Below are 21,488 nucleotides of genomic sequence, written 5' to 3' on the forward strand. Positions count from 1 at the left end.
TGAAGATTATTAAGATAGTTCTTTTCAACAGACCAAATGTTAGTTCATACACAGTTTTAAAAAGACAGGTGTCAATCATAAGAGGAGATCCTCTGCTCTCCCACGTTTTAGTCATACACAGCATAAAAAAACCATATGGTCCATAATGACAGTAATGAATTGAGATGACATCTCTCTCAAATCTCTCAACGTTCTTCACTGACCCACACTCCAATGAGACCATGCTTGTGAGAGCTGCATTGGATGTTCCTGAGTGAAAATTGAAAATCTGCCATTGTAGTGACCAGGACGTTGTACTGCCTGTACATTCTGCTCAGCTTGCACCTGTAAATTAAGCTGGCTTTCATCGCTCCAGAAATGCCAAATATTTAGACACTCAATGTGGTTCAGAAGGAAGAAGGGCATTTGGATATGGGAGCGCAGAATTCGCTGAATTTCTTTTGGGGTGGTTGGAGACATAGCGCTTTTCCAGAGCCTTTGTGTTATCAGCAACGTGGAAGCTCTTTTTTGTGGATTGAGATAAAGCTTTTATTGGGAACGTTTTACATAACATTTTGGGTCACATTTATCCTGCTCTCTACGCTGAGCACTTACATCTGGCTTTCCATCTACATCTCCAAATGAAGTGATTCAGAAGTAACCAATGAGGGATCCATTCACTATAACAAGGCAGCAGCGTTACCCTGGACACCTCTCTCAAAGCTCTTTGTTCCTTACCGTCCCAGACTCCAATGAGACCGCGCTTGTGAGAACCACAGAAAATGAAACTGATGGTCTCTGTACTGGAAAAAATGAGTGCTACTTGTGAACGCTAAGACAAAAGTAGGCGATCTGAGGACTTATGTCACTGGGATGATGAAGAGTGGTGAGAGCATTCATAGGGATCTTCTCCTTTCATGAATGTTCCTATGGTATATTAACCCCTTTTTTTCATCTTCCTGACTAGGCAAATTTTACAATTTTGACCAGCGCCATTTTATGAGGTACTCTGGAACGCTTCAAATATATTTCAATGATTCTGAGATTATTTTTTAATGACATGTTGTATTTCGTGTTAGTGGTAAATTTTGGTTAATGTAATTTGCTTTTATTTATGAAAACATTGTAAATATGCCAACAAAATGTGAACATTTCTCAATTTTCAAACTTTGAATTTTTATGCCATTAAACCAGATAGTTATACCACACAAAATAGATAACAAATAACATTTACCACATGTCTACTTTACATCAGCATGATTTTTTAAACATATTTTTTGTTAGGAAGTTAGAAGGGTTAAAAGTTTATCAGCAATTTTTCATTTTTCCAACAAAATTTCCAAAACCAATTTTTTTAGGGACCACATCACATTTCAAGTGACTTCGAGGGGCCTATGTGACAGAAAATACTCAAAAGTGATACCTTTTTAAAAACTGCGCCCCTCAAAGTGCTCAAAATCACATTCATGAAGTTTAGTAATCATTTAGTTGCTTCACAAGAATTAAAGCAATGTGAAAAGAAAAAATGAAAATGTTATTTTTTCCCACAAAAATGTTGCTTTAGCCTCAAATTTTTCATTTTCACAAGGATAACAGGAGAAAATGGACCATACAATTTTTTGTGCAATATATTCTGAGCATACCATATGTGGTTTAAAACTCCAGGTATATCTCACTAAATTAGAATATCATCAAAAAGTAAATTTATTTCAGTTGTTCAATACAAAAAGTGAAACTCATATATTATACAGAGTCATTACAAACAGAGTGATCTATTTCAAGCGTTTATTTCTGTTAATGTTGATGATTATGGCTTACAGCCAATGAAAACACAAAAGTCATTATCTCAGTAAATTAAATTATTAACAAAAAACACATGCAAAGGCTTCCTAAGCATTTAAAAAGGTCCCTTAGTCTGTTTCAGTAGGCTCCACAAACATGGGGAAGACTGATGACTTGACAGATGTCCAGAAAGCAGTCATTGATACACTCTACAAGGTCCCAGAGTTCCAATTTTATTTTTGGAAATGAAGGTCCCAGAGTCTGGAGGAAGAGTGGAGAGGCACACAATCCAAGCTGCTTGAGGTCTAGTGTGAAGTTTCCACAATCGGTGATGGTTTGGGGAGCCATGTCATCTGCTGGTGTAGGTCCACTATGTTTTATCAAGACCAAAGTTAGTTTCCAGGAAATTTTAGAGCACTTTATGCTTCCCTCTGCCGACAAGCTTTTAGGAGATGGAAATTTCATTCTCCAGCAGGACTTGGCACCTGTCCCCACTGCCAAAAGTACCAGTACCTGGTTTAAAAACAACAGTATCATGGTGCTTGATTGGCCAGAAAACTCACCTGACCTTACTCCCATAGAGAATCTATGGGGTATTGTCAAGAGGAAGATGAGAGACACCAGACCCAACAATGCAGATGAGCTGAAGGCTGCTATCAAAGCAACCTGGGCTTCCATAACACCTCAGCAGTGCCACAGGCTGATCGCCTCCATGCCAAGCCACATTGATGCAGTAATTGATGCAAAAGGAGCCCTAACCAAGTATTGAGGGCATGTACTGAACATACATTTCAGTAGGTCAACATTTTGGATTTTAAAATCATTTTTCAAGCTGTTGTTATAAAGTATTCTAATTTACTGAGATAATGACTTTTGACTCTATATAATATATGCGTTTTTGTATTGAAGAACTGAAATAAATTAACTTCCTGATGATATTCTAATTTAGTGAGGCGTACCTCTACTGTTTGAGCGCATGGCAGGGCTCAGCAGGAAAGGAGCACCATTTGACTTTTGGAGCGCAAAAATTTGCTGGAATAGATAGCGGACACTTTGTCGCGTTTGCAGATCCCTTGATTTGCCTCAACAGTGGAAACAACCCACAAGAGACCCCATTTTGGAAACTACACCCCTCAAGCAATTTATTTATAGATGTGGTGAGCACCTTGAACCCTGAGGGATCCATACACTATACTGAGGCAGTAGAATTACACTGGGTAAAAAGTCGGACATCGCTGTTTCACAGGCCAGACGGCATCCACAGTGTCTTCCATCGGTCTCATAAGGAAGGTTCCATCTGAATCATGTGTTGCAGAGATTTATACAGAAACCCCAGTGTAAGCGCTCAGTGTAGAGCACAGGAGAAATGTGTCATTTTTAGTTACATTTGAATTTTTGATCGTGTTTTATTCTACTTTTTTTTGGTTGTATGATGAAAAACAATAGTTTGTTGCCATGATTTTAATGTTTTTTTTATGATGTACTCTGAGGGTCTAACTAGTGTGATAGTTTTATAGATCAGGTAATTCCATAAGTGGCAATACCAAATATGTGTACTTTTTTTTGTTTATTTTTGTTTTTACAGAAATATACATATTTATGGGTATAATATGTTTCATTTTTTTATATTTATTTTGTAATTTTTTTAAAATATTTTTACAATTTTTTTTTACTTTATTTTGCTTATTCATTCTATGGGATTTTAACTTTTATTACTCTGATCACTGGTATAATGCATTGCAATGCATAAGCACAGCAGTGCATTACATTGTCAGTGTTAGACTGGCAGAACAGAAAGCTTTTTACACCATGCTCCGAAGCCCCCTCCCTCTCCTAGCCTCCTAAATGCTGAAATTGATCGCAGCATTTATGGGTTTAACCCCTTACCGACCATGGAAGTACTCAGTATGTCCTGGTTGGTAAGTACTTCTAGACGATTTGCCTGCACCGCTCCCAACCCCCTAAATGCTGCGACCGCAGCATTTAATGAGTAGGCAGAGGAACAGAAGTCCCTCTGCTCTTCGATCGGCGTCCCCGCGACATTATCGCAGGGCCCGATCATTGCCATGATGACATCTGGGTCACCAGGCACTAGTAAGTTAGTTAAATCATGCATAGTACATGATCTAACTAGCTCGTGTCAGTGCAGAGCTGACAGTTACAAACCAGAGCAATGATCCTGCATTGCTATGCCTTATAATTGCAATCAGACTGCTAAATGTGAAAGTGGGACTAAGTAAAAAAGTACAAAAAAAAAAAAATTGTAAAAATTTTTTTAAATAAAAATATATTGTAGAATGGGAGGAAGAAGGCGCTATTAGGCCGCTCACTATGGTGGCTGCAAATTTGTAGACAGGGAACCGATACCTGTCCGTATGGATGTATATATTATAGATATAAAGTTTAAAATTGCGCCAGCGATAGTGGAATAGATTGGGGAGACAGGCTAATTAGTTAAAATTCCTTTATTGGGTTACAATTTGTTATAAAAATGTGTAAAATTGGAATAGAGTAGGATAAAAGGTAGTCCGTAAAAAGTACACTGGGTCCGGGTGTGTACGGTAAATATTCAATAGATAAAATAAAGTAAATAGAGTGCATAAAATTCAATACATGAGTATCAATCAATAGGCCAGCAGGTAGTTCAATTGGACTGGGTCAGTGCTGGCATATGGTTCCGGTTTTCCTTGATGGAGGTATTGGTGCGGAGACCTGGTCAGACGTGGTGATTGTTCCTCAGCGTGGAGGCGTTTGTTGCTCCTTTTGGATTAAGCTAGCGAGGAGGAGGAGGGAAAGAAAATTTTAGTATAGAGTTGTGTATGCAGTTGGGTGATCAGGAATGTGATCACGTACCTTCTGCTGGATGTGATTGGTCCACTTATATCGTTGATCCTGTCTGTGGGATCTGTAGGGCCTGTAGACTTCACAGTGTATTAGTCATATTCTATCGCTGGATCAGATTCGAACATGGTCAATGTCCTGAGGAGGAAGAAGCGGGGTAAGGAGGATCCTGCCTGGGGACCCTGTTTAAGTGGGGTCTGACCTAGGTGGGGTACCCGTCCTTTTGGACGTGCTTTAGTGTGTAAGTTCACTGACCTGTGATGGGTCCAGTGGGTGGGTGTCCTTACTGGAAGTCACCTGGGTTTGAGCGTGGTGGGTGCAGCAGGAGGCTCTGGCTGAGCTGTCCGTGGCGGCTGCGATGGAGGTTAGCGTCCTGAGTGGCTGAGCAAAAGTGAGCAATGAGGGTGGTCCCAGATTGATGCAAAGCAAACACAGAGGGGTTTCTGTAGTGCAAGGAGTACTTACACCGAGTGGTTGTGCCTTTTGAAAGCCAAGGGGCTTAGTGGTGGTCCAGAGAGGTGGTAGTAGAATATTATGGAGAAGCGCTCGGTGTCATACAGTCAGGTACGGCAGAAGATGCACTGGGTTTCCCAGGGTCACATGTAGCAGGAGGCTCTGGCTGCCCTATAGGGGAACAATGGTAGGCAGTCAGGAGGTTGCCACAGGGTGATGTAGGCTTATGTGGAGTGGTTAATATAGTGCAGGAAGTACCTTATATGAGCTGCAAGGCATATTGGTGGTCCAGAGGAGTGTCAGAGTTCAGTGCAGGGACACTGGGTCTCATACGGTTAGGAAAGCCACCTGGTCTCGTGCGGTCAGATGCAGCAGGAGGCTCTGGCTGCACTATGGGGAGCAGTGGTAGGTAGTCAGAGAGTAGTTTTACATAGGAATAGATTGTATATGCTAGGGGTCTAAGCCCATTGGTACTCACGGTCCTGGTGGTCCTGGGGTTTGGTCGTGACGTCCGGTAGCCGGAGCGGGTGCGGTGTCCCGGCCGGTGACTGCCGCAACCCGCGTAGTTCCGGTGTCAGGAGGTGGAGAGGAGGAGATCAGGACGCGCGCTTCCTGCAGAGAAGCGCGCGAGATGCTGGGCGTGTGACGCGGCGTCACGTGGTGCACGGAGTGCACAAGGTACGGAAGCCTGGGTGTGCTTCCTAGTCTGAGTTAGGGACAGTCCGTCCAACGCGTTTCAACAGCAGTGGCTGTCTTCATCAGGGATAGCCCTACCCAATAGTATGGTGCCCTTATATACCTTGTGATGGTATAGTATACATGATCCACCTGTCAATCATTAAAGGCGAATAGCTCCAATTCAGTGTTCAGTCCCTTTGGTTTTAGTGTATTTAATTTGAAAATCCATTCACTTTCTTTTCTAGACATATTCTTAATATGGTCACCCAGTCTCCAATTCTTATGGACTACCTGTATGCCAACTACTTTGATCCCTTTAGTGGATCCACTATGTTTTTCCATAAAATCTTTGGAGAGTGGGTGGCCCATGAACTTGTGTTTAATATTCCTGAGGTGCTCATCGATTCTAGTGTGCATGGGTCGTTTGGTTCTCCCTATGTACATTTTTTCACAGGGGCATGATAGCCCATAGATAACCCCTGTGGTGGTACAGGTTATAAATTCTGTGATGGGGTATGACTCTTCCTGGTGTTTGACCGTGTATTGTTTTTGTGTTATTACTGTTTTGCACATTTTGCATTTTTTACATGGAAAAAACCTTTAATTTTTTGTTGGAATGGGCTATATGGTATCTGGTTAATTGTGTAGTTCCTAACAGTAGGTGCTATGATGGATTCTAGGTTACGGGCTTTTTTAAAAATGAAATTGGGTCTGTTGGTTATTTGGTCTCCAATTACTTTGTCGTCCTTTAATATGTGCCAGTGTCTTTCTACAATTTTCCTGAACAAGTGAGTGTTGGCACAGTAGGGTGTAATGATGGGGATATTGGCATTATAATTGGTTTCTTTCTGTTTGTCCTAGTTGCACTTAGGAGGTTTTCTCGTGGTATGGCTGCTATTTCTTTTACTGTTTTTTCGAGAAGTTGTGCGTTATAGCCCTTCTCTAGTAATTTGTTTGTTAATTGTTCTGCTTCCATGTGGAAGTCTTGGTATTTTGTGCAATTTCTAGGTAGCCGTAGGTATTGGCTGCGGGGTATGTTAAGGAGCCAGTTTGGGAGATGGCAGCTATCTATTGGAATATAGCCGTTTGCGTCGGTGGGTTTGTGGTAGGTGCGGGTCCGAATGTGATTGTCCTCGATGTAGATGCTGAGGTCTAGGAAGTTTATGGTAGTGGTGCTAGTAGTGGCTGTAAATTCCAAAAAGAAATCGTTAATGTTAATTTGTTGTAAGAATGTATTTAGAGAGGGTTGGTCGCCTGACCAGATGAAGAGGATGTCATCTAGGTGCGAACCTGGTTCCCATGGCGGTACCCCACTGCTGGGAGTATAGTTCCCTTCGTAAAAAAAGTAGTTATGTGTGAGTATGAATAACATGCAGTCTTTGATGAAGACGCTTTGTTCAAGGGACATTTTTTGTTGGAGATAGTGGAGTGATGCCTCACAGCCTTTGTGGTGTTGGATGTTGGTGTATAGAGATGTGATATCTAATGTGCCCAGGATGTAATGGTTTTGCCATGGAATGTCATTTAGTAACTGAATAGCGTGTTTGCTATCTTTTAGGTGGGAGGGTAGGGTTGGGACAAGGTCTTGTAAATGATGATCAACTAGCCTTGATAGGTTTGCTGTTAGGCATTGGATGCCGGAAATAATTGGTCTTCCTGGGGGGTTTTTTTGGTCCTTATGTATTTTTGGTAAATGGTAGAAGGTAGCTAATCTGGGGTATCGAATGTTAACGTATTCGTATTCGTTTTTATTGAGGTATCCTTCCTGGAGTCCTTGTTTGGTTAGAGTATGTAGTTCCTCCTGATAGATTTTTGTGGGGTCAGAAGGGATGACTTGGTAAGTTCGGGAGTCACTGAGTAGTCTTAGTGATTCTTTGTTGTAGTACTCCTGATCCAGGATTACTATGCCCCCTCCTTTGTCTGCAGGTCTGATGACAATGTTATTATTCAGTTGTAATTGTTTCATGGCAATAATTTCAGATTTATTCAGGTTGTTTCGAAATTTCTGGCATTTTTTGATGTTAAGTTTACGGATGTCATCTGTAACGTTCTTTTCAAAGGTATTCAGGGCTTCTGAGTATTCTTGGAGGGGTGAAAGTTGGATTTGTTCTTTAGAGAAGTGTGTATATATTGAGGTTCATAGGTTGAGCCACATGTTTTTGGTTCTCCTTCTTTTTTAGCGTAATACTTTTTATGGGCTAATTGACGCATGAATTTTTTAATACCTATGTAGGCCTGGAATTTATCTAGTTGGGTCGAGGGGGCGTATTTGAGGCCCTTGTTCAGGAGTTCGTTTTCGTTTTTGGTAAGTGTATGTTGGCTAAGGTTGAAAATGGACGATTTACTACTGTTTACTTTTTGCGATTTGTTCTTTTTCTTTTGGGTGAGTTTCCCTCCTCTAGTGCCTCTTTGGCGTTTTTTCTTGTGGCCATGTGAAAAAAATCTACATTGCTGATTTGTTTTTGTACTAACGGTCGTAGAACTGGAGTTTTGACAGAGGTTGATGGGAACTGGGGGGGGGTTTTCTCACAGGCGGGGGAGTTGCTCTTCCGGTTGAGGATGGTGTTACTATTGGGTTTTCGGTTGTTTCATTGATGGTTCTCAGGGGTATGAACCTGTTTTGGGTCGTGATCGGGGTTTCGATTTCTTCTTGAGGGGGGTTTGGATGGTTGGAGTCTGCTTCATGTGTTGGGTTTTGAGTGGGAGGGGACTCGGTATCCGAGGTGGGGTGAACGGAGAATCTGTCAATAGAGCTGATGGAGCTGGTTGGGCTTCCCACTAGTTGGTCCAGGGTTTCAAAGAAGTTAAGTTGTGCACTTCCAGGTTGTTGGTCAGGGAGGGGTACTGCGTCTCTACCGAATTTGGATCTTTTTCTTTGTACTATTTCTAGTTCCTTCTGATTGATCCTTTTCTTGATGCTATTTATTAGACTCACGATTTCAGGGTGGTCCTGGTGGGGTTTTATTTCATTAAATAGCGAGTTTATTTTGTTTTTATTTTCTAGGAGTTGTTTTTTCCTTTTATTTATTATAAATTGGACTGCTTGTTTGGAGAATTCTCTGAACATGGAGTCCCACTCCCCCAGGGTGGATGGGTCTCCTATATCTCCTGATAGGGCTTTTGTCACTACTAGGCCAGAGGGTATAATGTTAAAGGCTAGGTAGTGTTCAAGGGTGGCAACTTCCCATAGGTCCCTCATTTCTTTTAGTAGTAATTGTTCGAGGGTCCTGAGGGAGTCCTTTATTATTTTAATGGTTTCTGGATTAGTGTTAATACGTTTCTTTTGGGTTTTGTTGAAAAAGAGTTGGATATTTTCAATACGTTCTTTTCTATCAAACCAGAGGTCTCCCATGATGTTCGTATAGGCCTAGCTGCCTGCTTATTGGTTCAAGCAAGGGTTGTGTAGAATGGGAGGAAGAAGGCGCTATTAGGCCGCTCACTATGGTGGCTGCAAATTTGTAGACAGGGAACCGATACCTGTCCGTATGGATGTATATATTATAGATATAAAGTTTAAAATTGCGCCAGCGATAGTGGAATAGATTGGGGAGACAGGCTAATTAGTTAAAATTCCTTTATTGGGTTACAATTTGGGTTACAACTTTATATCTATAAAAATATATTGTAATGATAAATTTGTAATTTTATGTATAAAAAAATAACACCGTAAAAAAAAAATGGAGCAAAAAATTATGCATTATTATCATAAACAAAAAATGGAAGCAAAACAAAAAGTGGAATAAAACGCGATCAAAAAGACGAATGTAAATAAAAATGGTAGCCCTGAAAACGTCATTGCATCCCGCAGAAAACAAGCTGGCACACAGCTCCATCAGTGAAAAAATTAAAAAAGTTATAGCTCTCAGAATAAAGCAATGCAAAAATAACTATTTTTTCTATATAATAGTTTTTATTGTGTAAAAGTGCCAAAAGATAAAAAAAAACAATATAAATGTGGTATCGCTGTAATCATACTGACCCGAAGAACCTGCCATATCAATTTTACCACACATAGAACTGCATAAAAAAATAAAACACTTCCTGATTTGTGGGTTTTGTTCATTTTGGCACCCAAAAAAAGGAATAGGAAGCGATCAAAAAATGTTATGTGCCCGAAAATGATACCAATAAAAACGTCTACTCATTCCGCAAAAAAACAAGCCATCACATGACTCTGGAAAAATTATTGCTCTTAAAGTAAGTCAATGCAAAAACTAGTTTTTGAAAAAAAAAAAGCGTCTTTTAGTGTGTGACAGCTGCCAAACATAAAATCTCGATATCAATCTGGTATCGCTGTAATCACACCGACCCGATGAATAAAGTCGTCTGATCACTTATACCACACGAGGAACGGCATAAAAAATTAATAAAACCAATTCTTCACCTACTGTTGATTTGTTCATTCTGCCTCCCAAAGATCGCAGTAAGGCTTGGCGCACATTAACACTGCACTCTGCGCTGAGCGCTTACACCAGGGTTTCCGTGTGAATCACTGAAATACGTGATTCAGATTGAACCACCGGCGGAAGATTCCCTATAATGAGGTAAATGCAGACACTGTGGATGCCATCTGGATTATGATCCAGCAGTGTCCATCTTTTTAGGTGTGCAAAAAAATGCCTTCGGACACAGTTTTGTGCACTGCTGAACAGAGGCCAGAGGCCAGGCAGAGTCCAGAGTAAGTCTGCTGCCTCATTATACTACGGTAAGTGGATTCCTCAGGGATTTCATCCAAATCACGTTATTCGGAGATTTAGATGGAAACCCCGATGTGAGTGCTCACCTTAGAGCACAGGATAAATGTGATCTAAAATGTTATGTAAAATGTTCCCAACAAAAGTTGTAACTCAATCCACAAAAAAATCCCCCACTTAGGTCTGTCATGTGTTAATGGAAATATAGGGGGCTTCCACATTACTGGTAGTACAAAAGCTCTAGAAAAGAGCTATGGCTCCTCGCCCCCAAAAGAAATCCAGCAAATTCTATGCTCCTAAATCCAAATGCCATCTTTGCTTTCTAAGCCACAGTGTGCCTAAACCATATTTAGCATCCACATGTTTGGCATTTCTGTAGCAATGAGAGCCCACCTAATTTACTGGTGCATTGTCACTACAACGGCAGTTTGCAATTTTCACTCAGCAACATCCATTGCTGCTTGATTCCTAGATGTATAATTTCCTAGATGGGGTCACTTGAGCGGGATTTTGCTCTTCTAGGACTTAGGGTCTCTGTATAAGGAGTCTGCAAACTATTCTAGGAAAATATGCACTACAGGAGGCAAATATCGCTCCGTCCCTCCCTAGTCTCGCCGTGTGGCTAAGCAGTACTGTTCACTGCCAAATGATATCAAATTCTGTGACCCACCTGTGGTGACAATATGATCACTGCACCCCTAGATGAACTCATTGAGAGGTGTAGTTTGTAAAATGGAGTCACTTATGGGAGATTCTGCTGTTCTGGCACCTCAGGGGCTCTCCCAGTGGGTCATGGCACCCGCAAACCAGAACAGTAAAATCTGCACTATAATATGGCGCTCCTTCCCTTCTGAGCTTTGCACTGTGCACTGTGCATGATAAGTATTTCCCGATTACATGTAGGGTATTGGCATACTCAGGAAAAAAATGGACCTCAGTTTATTGTAAAAATTTCTCCTATTAGCCCTTAGAAAAATTAAAAACTTGGGGCTAAGACATTTTAGTGGTAAAAATGTAATTTATTCTTTCTTCACCACCCAATGGTATAAAATTCTATGAGGCACATGTGGTGTTAATACGATTAGTGTTGAGCGAGCATGCTTGACACTGCTCGGTACTCGCTCGAGCATCTCACTACTCGGGATTTTCGACGAGCACCAAGCATTTCCAGGTTACTCGGGCGGGAGCTCGGGTCTCCACCCTACATGTTTGGCGCTCCTTACAGAGCCAATGAACATGCAGTGATTGCCAGCCAGTCACTGTAATGCTGCAGCCATTTTGGTTGTGGGCATTACAGTGATTGGCTGGCCGCACAGCGTCACCTTGAGTATTTAAAACCGGGCGCCGCCATCTTGGACACAGTCGCTCCAGATCAGACGGTGTAGGGAGAGTGCTGCTGAGTTAGGGAGAGATTTATACTGCGAAATAGGTAGTGTAGGGTCTCTAAAGCCTGCAAAATCAAACAAACAGTCCTTCTTCGGACTAATATCCATCCCAGATATCAGGCAGGCTGGCTGAATAGGAGACGCAGTGGTTATACCAACAAACACTGCATTACAGTCTTGTGTGCTGCTTTTCAAATTGCTAGACTTAACCCCAGGTCTCAGGGGCCAGGAAAAATCCTTTTTTTTCATCTAAATCCACTTTTTTTTTTCCCTCAGTCAGACTGTACAAATACCCATCTTATTAACCTTTTGGTTCCCCCCCCCCCCCCCAAAAAAAAGAAAAAAAGAAAAAAATTGAGTGTGTATGTGATCCACCTTTTTGCATAAAAAAAAAACATTTTGAGTGTTTCGCTGACTGTTCAGACACAAATATATCTGTTTAAAAGAGTCTGGTGTAGGCCAAATAACTAGAACTGTGGTTTTGCAGTTCCAAGGTTCAAATCTCTGTATTATCCACTTTTTTGCCTTTTTTCCTTAAAAAAATAACATTTTGAGTGTCTTGCTGACTGTTCAGACACAAATATATCTGTTTAAAAGATTCTGATGTAGGTCAGATAACTAGAACTGTGGTTTTCCTCTTCCACAGTTCAAATCAGGGTGTAATCAACCTTTTTGCATAAAAAAAAACATTTTGAGTGTCTCACTGACTGTTCAGACACAAATATATCTGTTTAAAACAGTCTGGTGTAGGCCAGATAATTAGAACTGTGGTTTTGCAGTTCCATGGTTCAAATCTCTGTATTATCCACTTTTTTGCCTTTTTTCAATAAAAAAAACATTTTGAGTGTCTCGCTGACTGTTCAGACACAAATATATCTGTTTAAAAGAGTCTGATGTAGGCCAGAAAACTAGAACTGTGGTTTTCCTCTTCCATGGTTCAAATCTCTGTATGATCCACTTTTTTGCCTTTTTTCCCTAAAAAAAAACATTTTGAGTGTCTCGCTGACTGTTCAGACACAAATATATCTATTTAAAAGATTCTGGTGTAGGCCAGATAACTAGAACTGTGGTTTTCCTCTTCCACGGTTCAAATCATGGTGTAATCCACCTTTTTGTATAAAAAAAAACAGTTTTAGTGTCTCGCTGACTGTTCAGACACAAATATTTCTGTTTAAAAGATTCTGGTGTAGGCCAGATAACTAGAAGTGTGGTTTTCCTCTTCCACGGTTCAAATCAGGGTGTAATCAACCTTTTTGCATTAAAAAACATTTTGAGTGTCTCGCTGACTGTTCAGACACAAATATATCTGTTTAAAAGATTCTGGTGTAGGCCAGATAACTAGAACTGTGGATTTGCAGTTCCATGGTTCAAATCTCTGTATTATCCACTTTTTTGCCTTTTTTCCATAAAAAAAAACATTTTGAGTATCTCGCTGACTGTTCAGACACAAATATATCTGTTTAAAAGAGACAGGTGTAGGCCAGATAACTAGAACTGTGGTTTTCCTCTTCCACGGTTCAAATCAGGGTGTAATCCACCTTTTTGCATAAAAAAAACAGTTTCAGTGTCTCGTTGACTGTTCAGACACAAATATATCTGTTTAAAAGATTCTGGTGTAGGCCAGATAACTAGAACTGTGGTTTTCCTCTTCCACAGTTCAAATCTGGGTGTAATTCACCTTTTTGCATAAAAAAAAAACATTTTGAGTGTCTCGCTGACTGTTCAGACACAAATATATCTGTTTAAAAGATTCTGGTGTAGGTCAAATAACTAGAACTGTGGTTTTCCTCTTCCATGGTTCAAATCAGGGTGTAATCCACCTTTTTGCATAAAAAAAACAGTTTCAGTGTCTCGCTGACTGTTCAGACACAAATATATCTGTTTAAAACAGTCTGGTGTAGGCCAGATAATTAGAACTGTGGTTTTGCAGTTCCATGGTTCAAATCTCTGTATTATCCACTTTTTTGCCTTTTTTCCTTAAAAAAATAACATTTTGAGTGTCTTGCTGACTGTTCAGACACAAATATATCTGTTTAAAAGATTCTGATGTAGGTCAGATAACTAGAACTGTGGTTTTCCTCTTCCACAGTTCAAATCAGGGTGTAATCAACCTTTTTGCATAAAAAAAAACATTTTGAGTGTCTCACTGACTGTTCAGACACAAATATATCTGTTTAAAACAGTCTGGTGTAGGCCAGATAATTAGAACTGTGGTTTTGCAGTTCCATGGTTCAAATCTCTGTATTATCCACTTTTTTGCCTTTTTTCAATAAAAAAAACATTTTGAGTGTCTCGCTGACTGTTCAGACACAAATATATCTGTTTAAAAGAGTCTGATGTAGGCCAGAAAACTAGAACTGTGGTTTTCCTCTTCCATGGTTCAAATCTCTGTATGATCCACTTTTTTGCCTTTTTTCCCTAAAAAAAAACATTTTGAGTGTCTCGCTGACTGTTCAGACACAAATATATCTATTTAAAAGATTCTGGTGTAGGCCAGATAACTAGAACTGTGGTTTTCCTCTTCCACGGTTCAAATCATGGTGTAATCCACCTTTTTGTATAAAAAAAACCAGTTTTAGTGTCTCGCTGACTGTTCAGACACAAATATTTCTGTTTAAAAGATTCTGGTGTAGGCCAGATAACTAGAAGTGTGGTTTTCCTCTTCCACGGTTCAAATCAGGGTGTAATCAACCTTTTTGCATTAAAAAACATTTTGAGTGTCTCGCTGACTGTTCAGACACAAATATATCTGTTTAAAAGATTCTGGTGTAGGCCAGATAACTAGAACTGTGGTTTTGCAGTTCCATGGTTCAAATCTCTGTATTATCCACTTTTTTGCCTTTTTTCCATAAAAAAAAACATTTTGAGTATCTCGCTGACTGTTCAGACACAAATATATCTGTTTAAAAGAGACAGGTGTAGGCCAGATAACTAGAACTGTGGTTTTCCTCTTCCACGGTTCAAATCAGGGTGTAATCCACCTTTTTGCATAAAAAAAACAGTTTCAGTGTCTCGTTGACTGTTCAGACACAAATATATCTGTTTAAAAGATTCTGGTGTAGGCCAGATAACTAGAACTGTGGTTTTCCTCTTCCACAGTTCAAATCTGGGTGTAATTCACCTTTTTGCATAAAAAAAAAACATTTTGAGTGTCTCGCTGACTGTTCAGACACAAATATATCTGTTTAAAAGATTCTGGTGTAGGTCAAATAACTAGAACTGTGGTTTTCCTCTTCCATGGTTCAAATCAGGGTGTAATCCACCTTTTTGCATAAAAAAAACAGTTTCAGTGTCTCGCTGACTGTTCAGACACAAATATATCTGTTTAAAACAGTCTGGTGTAGGCCAGATAATTAGAACTGTGGTTTTGCAGTTCCATGGTTCAAATCTCTGTATTATCCACTTTTTTGCCTTTTTTCCTTAAAAAAATAACATTTTGAGTGTCTTGCTGACTGTTCAGACACAAATATATCTGTTTAAAAGATTCTGATGTAGGTCAGATAACTAGAACTGTGGTTTTCCTCTTCCACAGTTCAAATCAGGGTGTAATCAACCTTTTTGCATAAAAAAAAACATTTTGAGTGTCTCACTGACTGTTCAGACACAAATATATCTGTTTAAAACAGTCTGGTGTAGGCCAGATAATTAGAACTGTGGTTTTGCAGTTCCATGGTTCAAATCTCTGTATTATCCACTTTTTTGCCTTTTTTCAATAAAAAAAACATTTTGAGTGTCTCGCTGACTGTTCAGACACAAATATATCTGTTTAAAAGAGTCTGATGTAGGCCAGAAAACTAGAACTGTGGTTTTCCTCTTCCATGGTTCAAATCTCTGTATGATCCACTTTTTTGCCTTTTTTCCCTAAAAAAAAACATTTTGAGTGTCTCGCTGACTGTTCAGACACAAATATATCTATTTAAAAGATTCTGGTGTAGGCCAGATAACTAGAACTGTGGTTTTCCTCTTCCACGGTTCAAATCATGGTGTAATCCACCTTTTTGTATAAAAAAAACCAGTTTTAGTGTCTCGCTGACTGTTCAGACACAAATATTTCTGTTTAAAAGATTCTGGTGTAGGCCAGATAACTAGAAGTGTGGTTTTCCTCTTCCACGGTTCAAATCAGGGTGTAATCAACCTTTTTGCATTAAAAAACATTTTGAGTGTCTCGCTGACTGTTCAGACACAAATATATCTGTTTAAAAGAGACTGGTGTAGGCCAGATAACTAGAACTGTGGTTTTCCTCTTCCACAGTTCAAATCTGGGTGCAATTCACCTTTTTGCATAAAAAAAAAACATTTTGAGTGTCTCGCTGACTATTCAGACACAAATATATCTGTTTAAAAGATTCTGGTGTAGGTCAGATAACTAGAACTGTGGTTTTCCTCTTCCATGGTTCAAATCAGGGTGTAATCCACCTTTTTGCATAAAAAAAACAGTTTCAGTGTCTCGCTGACTGTTCAGACACAAATATATCTGTTTAAACGATTCTGGTGTAGGCCAGATAACTAGAACTGTGGTTTTCCTCTTCCACAGTACAAATCAGGGTGTAATCCACCATTTTGCATAAAAAAAAACAGTATCAGTGTCTCGCTCACTGTTCAGACACAAATATATCTGTTTAAAAGATTTTGGTGTAGGCCAAATAACTATAACTGTGGTTTTCTTCTTCCACGGTTCAAATCTGGGTATAATCCATATTTTTGCATAACAAAAAAATATTTTGAGAGTCTCGCTGACTGTTCAGACACAAATATATATGTTTGAAAGAGTCTGGTGTAGGCCAGATAACTAGAACTGTGGTTTTGCAGTTCCACGGTTCAAATCTCTATATTATCCACTTTTTTGCCTTTTTTCCATAAAAAAAACATTTTGAGTGTCTCGCTGACTGTTCAGACACAAATATATCTGTTTAAAAGAGTCTGGTGTAGGCCAGATAACTACAACTGTGGTTTTGCAATTCCACAGTTCAAATCTCTGTATTATCCACTTTTTTGCCTTTTTTCCATAAAAAAAAACATTTAGAGTGTCTCGCTGACTGTTCAGACACAAATATATCTGTTTAAAAGATTCTGGTGTAGGCAAGATAACTATAACTGTGGTTTTCCTCTTCCACGGTTCAAAACTCCTTTTTATTACCCTTTTGCCATTGATAGTGCGAGTGTAAGCTATTTTACTTCATTTACAATGGGCAAGGCGCGTGGCAAGGGACGTGGAACTGGACGTTCTGATGATTGTGCGTGCAGAGGACGGGGCCGTGGTTAAGGTGAAAATGTGCCACAACCAACAGCCACATCTTCTCGCTCCAAGGTCTTGACCGAATTGCTAGGGAAGCACACAACAGCACCACTATTGCGAACTGATCAGTGTGAACAGGTTATTAATTGGATAGCTGATAATACTTCCAGTCACTTGAGCACCACCACCTCCGGTCTGTCTTCCACACGGTCAAGTGTTAGTAACCGTGAGTCTCAACTGCATACTCCTCCTCACCCTGATGCTCCTTCCTCCCACCATGCCGAGTGTCGTCAGACAGCAACTGATCCCACAGTTGCACACTCTGAAGAGCAGTTCACTGGTCCATTTCCCTATTTGGGCCCCTCACCTGCTCCACTTAAAGTGGTGGAAGAGGAGACGCCATGTAGCGATGGCCAAATATTTGAACAGCCACGGACACAGGAAGGCGACGCTGGCAATTTGTCACAAGAGGTGGACGATGACGAGACACAATTACCACGAAGTGAGGAGGAGGACTGTGGTGCGGAAGTGGAAGAGGAGGAGGTGGTGGATGATCTGGTAACTGACCCAAAGTGGCAGGAGGACACGCAGAGCGAGGCCAGCAGCACTCAGGGGGAGGGAGGCAGAGTACCCCAACAGGCAGGAAGAAGCAGTGTAGTGGGCGCAGACAGAAGGCGGGCAACCGTTCCCCGTAACACCAACACGAGGGACATTGCCAGTACAACCGGTAGGTCTTCCAGAGTCTGGAATTTATGTTAAAGACTCTGCTGATAACCCCAAAAAGGCCATTTGTACCACCTGCCAGGCCAGCATGGGGTGACAAAACTACCAGCCTGACCACCACCAGCATGATCAGGCACATGTCAGCAAAGCACTCGACTTTGTGGGGCGAACCCCAGGGTCCACGACCAGTATCAGCGGGTGTCACCACTGCTTCTTCCGCTGTTGTGTGTGTAAGAGAACCCCCTGTTGTGCGTGCCAGGCAATCCCCTGTCCATACTGCATGCAAAGATGCTCCCTACTCTCAGTCTTCACTTGTTATGGCAGTTTCTCAAGAAACAGCATCAACGTCCACGTCCATGTCCCACGGCAGCGTTCAATCATCCATATCCCAGACCTTTGAACGAAAGCGCAAATTCGCAGCCAATGCCCAACCAACCACAGTCCTAAATACGCACATTTCACGACTGCTTGCGTTGGAAATGCTGCCTTTTAGGCTGGTGGAGACGGAATCCTTCCGCAACCTTATGGCGGTGGCCGTCCCTCGGTACTTGGTTCCCAGCCGACACTATTTTGCCTGGTGTGCCATCCCCGCACAACACAAGCACGTGTCCCAAAACATCTGCCGTGCCCTCAACAATGCAGTTACTGGGAGAGTCCACCTGACAACGGACACGTGGACAAGTGCTTGTGGCCATGGACGGTACATCTCCCTGACGGCACACTGGGTAAACATAGTGGAAGCCGGGACCCAGACGGACCTTGGGATGGAACACATCCTCCCCACACCGTGGTTTGCGGGCCCTATGTCAGTCAGAGTTGCCCCCACAGTGTACAGCTCCTGCGCATCATCCTCCTCCTCCTCCTCATGTTCAGCCTCCATCTCAGATATTACCACATCAGTTACAAGCTGGAAGAACTGCAGTACTGCCTCAGCCAAGCGGCAAAAGGCTGTGCTGAAACTCATAAGCTTAGGTGATAAAACTCACACTGCTTGTGAGTTGTGGACAGCTGTGAAAGAGCAGGCAGCTCTGTGGCTGAGACCGCTGAACCTACATCCAGGCATGGTCATGTGTGACAATGGCCGTAACCTGGTGGCGGCTCTGAGGCGAGGCGAGATCACACACGTACAATGCCTGGCTCATGTGCTTAACCTCGTGGTTCAGCGGTTTCTTAAATCATACACCGAGTTGCCAGATCTGCTCGTCAAAGTACGCCGCCTGTCAGCTCATTTTCGCAAGTCAGCTACAGCTTCCGCTGCCCTTGCTGTGTTGCAGCAGCGTTTGCAGCTTCCGGCACACCGACTGGTGTGTGATGTCCCCACACGTTGGAACTCTACCCTCCACATGTTGCAAAGGATTTGTGAGCAGAAGAGAGCAGTTGTGGAGTACCAGCTGCAACAAGGCCATCGATATTCAGGTCAGACTCCACACATAAGACCTCAGGAGTGGACCTGGATGTCTGACCTATGTACCATCCTGACAAACTTTAAGGAGTCCACCAAGATGGTGAGTGGCAATGACGCCATCATTAGCGCCAGCATCCCACTTGTCTGTCTGTTGCAACGGTCTCTGCAGAGAATTAAAGAGGAGGCATTGCAGCCAGAGTATGATCAGATGGATCGAGAAGCCGTAGCGGGCGATTACACACAGCCCAGCCTCATCCCATCCCAACGTGCATTGGGGACAATGAGGGAGAGGAGGAGTAGAAGGAGAAGGAGGAGGAAGAACAGGAGCTGCTATCATGCGCTGTACACGGTAGTACCTGTACAACTGTCATACCGTCGGTTCAGCGTGGGTGGCCTGAGGACAGGGGGGGGGGAGGAGGAGGACATGGTCAGTCATCATCTTGGTGAGGACACAGAAGTCTTGCCCATTACCAGTCTGGCACGCATGGCTGACTTTACGTTACGCTGCCTTAACTGTGACCCTCGCGTTGTCAAAATGTTGGGTGACAGTCATTACTGGTTGGTGACACTTTTAGACCCCCGTTACAAGGAGAACTTTCACTCTCTTATTCCTGAGGTGGAGAGGTCTACAAAAATGGGGCAGTACCAGAAGGCCCTTGCTGCAGAACTGTTTAAAAAATACCCATCTGAACACTCTAGCGGCAGAGGTCACAGTTCGTTGCCCAACCAAGGCGTACAGGTGAGAGAGACGCAACTCCAATCCAGCAGAGGCAGGGAAACACTGTCAACGTTCTGGGAAAATTTTCTGAGTCCCGCCCAGCTTACAGGCCCTGAGGCGCGGTGTACTCTCACAAGGAGTGGAAAGTTTCAAAAGATGGTGAGGGAGTACCTTGTCGACTGTACCAGCGTCCTCCGTGATTCCTCTGTGCCTTTTAATTATTGGGGATCCCAGCTGGACACTTGGAATGAACTCGCTCTGTACACCTTGGAGGTCCTGGCCTTGCCTGCTGCTAGCGTGTTATCGGAGCGTGTTTTTAGTGCCGCTGGGGGAATTATAACTGATAAGCGCACTCACCTGTCAACTGACAATGCTGACAAGCTGACCCTTATCAAAATGAACAAGGGCTGGATTGGGCCAGCCTTCCCATCACCACCAAATGACAGCAGAGCAACATAAAGTCAAATCCTCTGTGTTATTTTGGGAGGTGTATTCCCATGCACCACTTCACACCCACACATGGGTATACTCTTTCTCATTTTGGCTGTTTTTTGCTCTTCTCCTTATCCTCAGCCTCCACTACCAGTATACCACCAGGGTGACCATGGTCCGTGTTGCCAGCATTGCAAGTTCCTCCGTCCTAATTTTTGGCATCTTTTGCTTTGAAGGTATAGGCAAAGACTATGGGAGATCCACTGCCCAATAATGGGAATAATGTTTTTTATATGCTGTACTGCATGGCTCTTGTAAGGGGCATTGCAAGTTCCTCCATCCTAATTTTTGGCAGATTTTGCTTGGAAGGCATAGGCAAACACTATGGGAGGCCCACTGCTCAATAATGGGAATAATGTTTTTAATATGCTGTACTGCATGGCTCATGTAAGGAGCATTAAAACCGTCTTGTTAAGCTACTGTGACCTCCACATCTCTTCCAAGGGGCATTAAAACCGTCTTGTTAAACCACTCTTAACTCCACGTCTTTTCCAAAGGGCAATAAAACTGTCTTGTTAAGCTACTGTGACCTCCACGACTCTTCCAAGGGGCATTAAAACCGTTTTGTTAAGCTACTGTGACCTCCACGTCTCTTCCAAGGGGCATTAAAACCATCTTGTTAAGCTACCGTGACATCCACGTCTCTTCCAAGGGCCATTAAAACCATCTTGTTAAACCACTCTGAACTCCACGTCTCTTCCAAGGGGCATTAAAACCGTCTTGTTATACCACTCTGAACTCCGTGTCTCTTCCAAGGGGCATTAAAATCGTCTTGTAAAGCTACTGTGACCTCCACGTCTCTTCCAAGGGGCATTAAAACCATCTTGTTAAACCGCTCTGAACTCCACAGCTCTTGCAAGGGGCATTACAATGTTGTTTTTAATTACTTGTTAAACCACTTCTGACCTCCATGTCACTTCCAAGGGGCATTGGAGTGCCTCAATATTTTTTGTAGGCATTGCACTCACTGTATGCCCTATAACTGTGTAGCCGAACTGCTCCTTTTGGTACAGAAACATATCCTACAAGAAATGTGTGGTTGGCTGGCCTGATATTGATGTGAATGGTCCCTGTTCCTCCTGCTCTTTCTCCTTTGCCACCA

This window comes from Phyllobates terribilis, unplaced genomic scaffold, assembly GCF_046119375.1.
Source record: "Phyllobates terribilis strain yellow unplaced genomic scaffold, ASM4611937v1 Scaffold_1__5_contigs__length_1240528914, whole genome shotgun sequence".
Lineage (NCBI taxonomy): Eukaryota > Metazoa > Chordata > Amphibia > Anura > Dendrobatidae > Phyllobates > Phyllobates terribilis.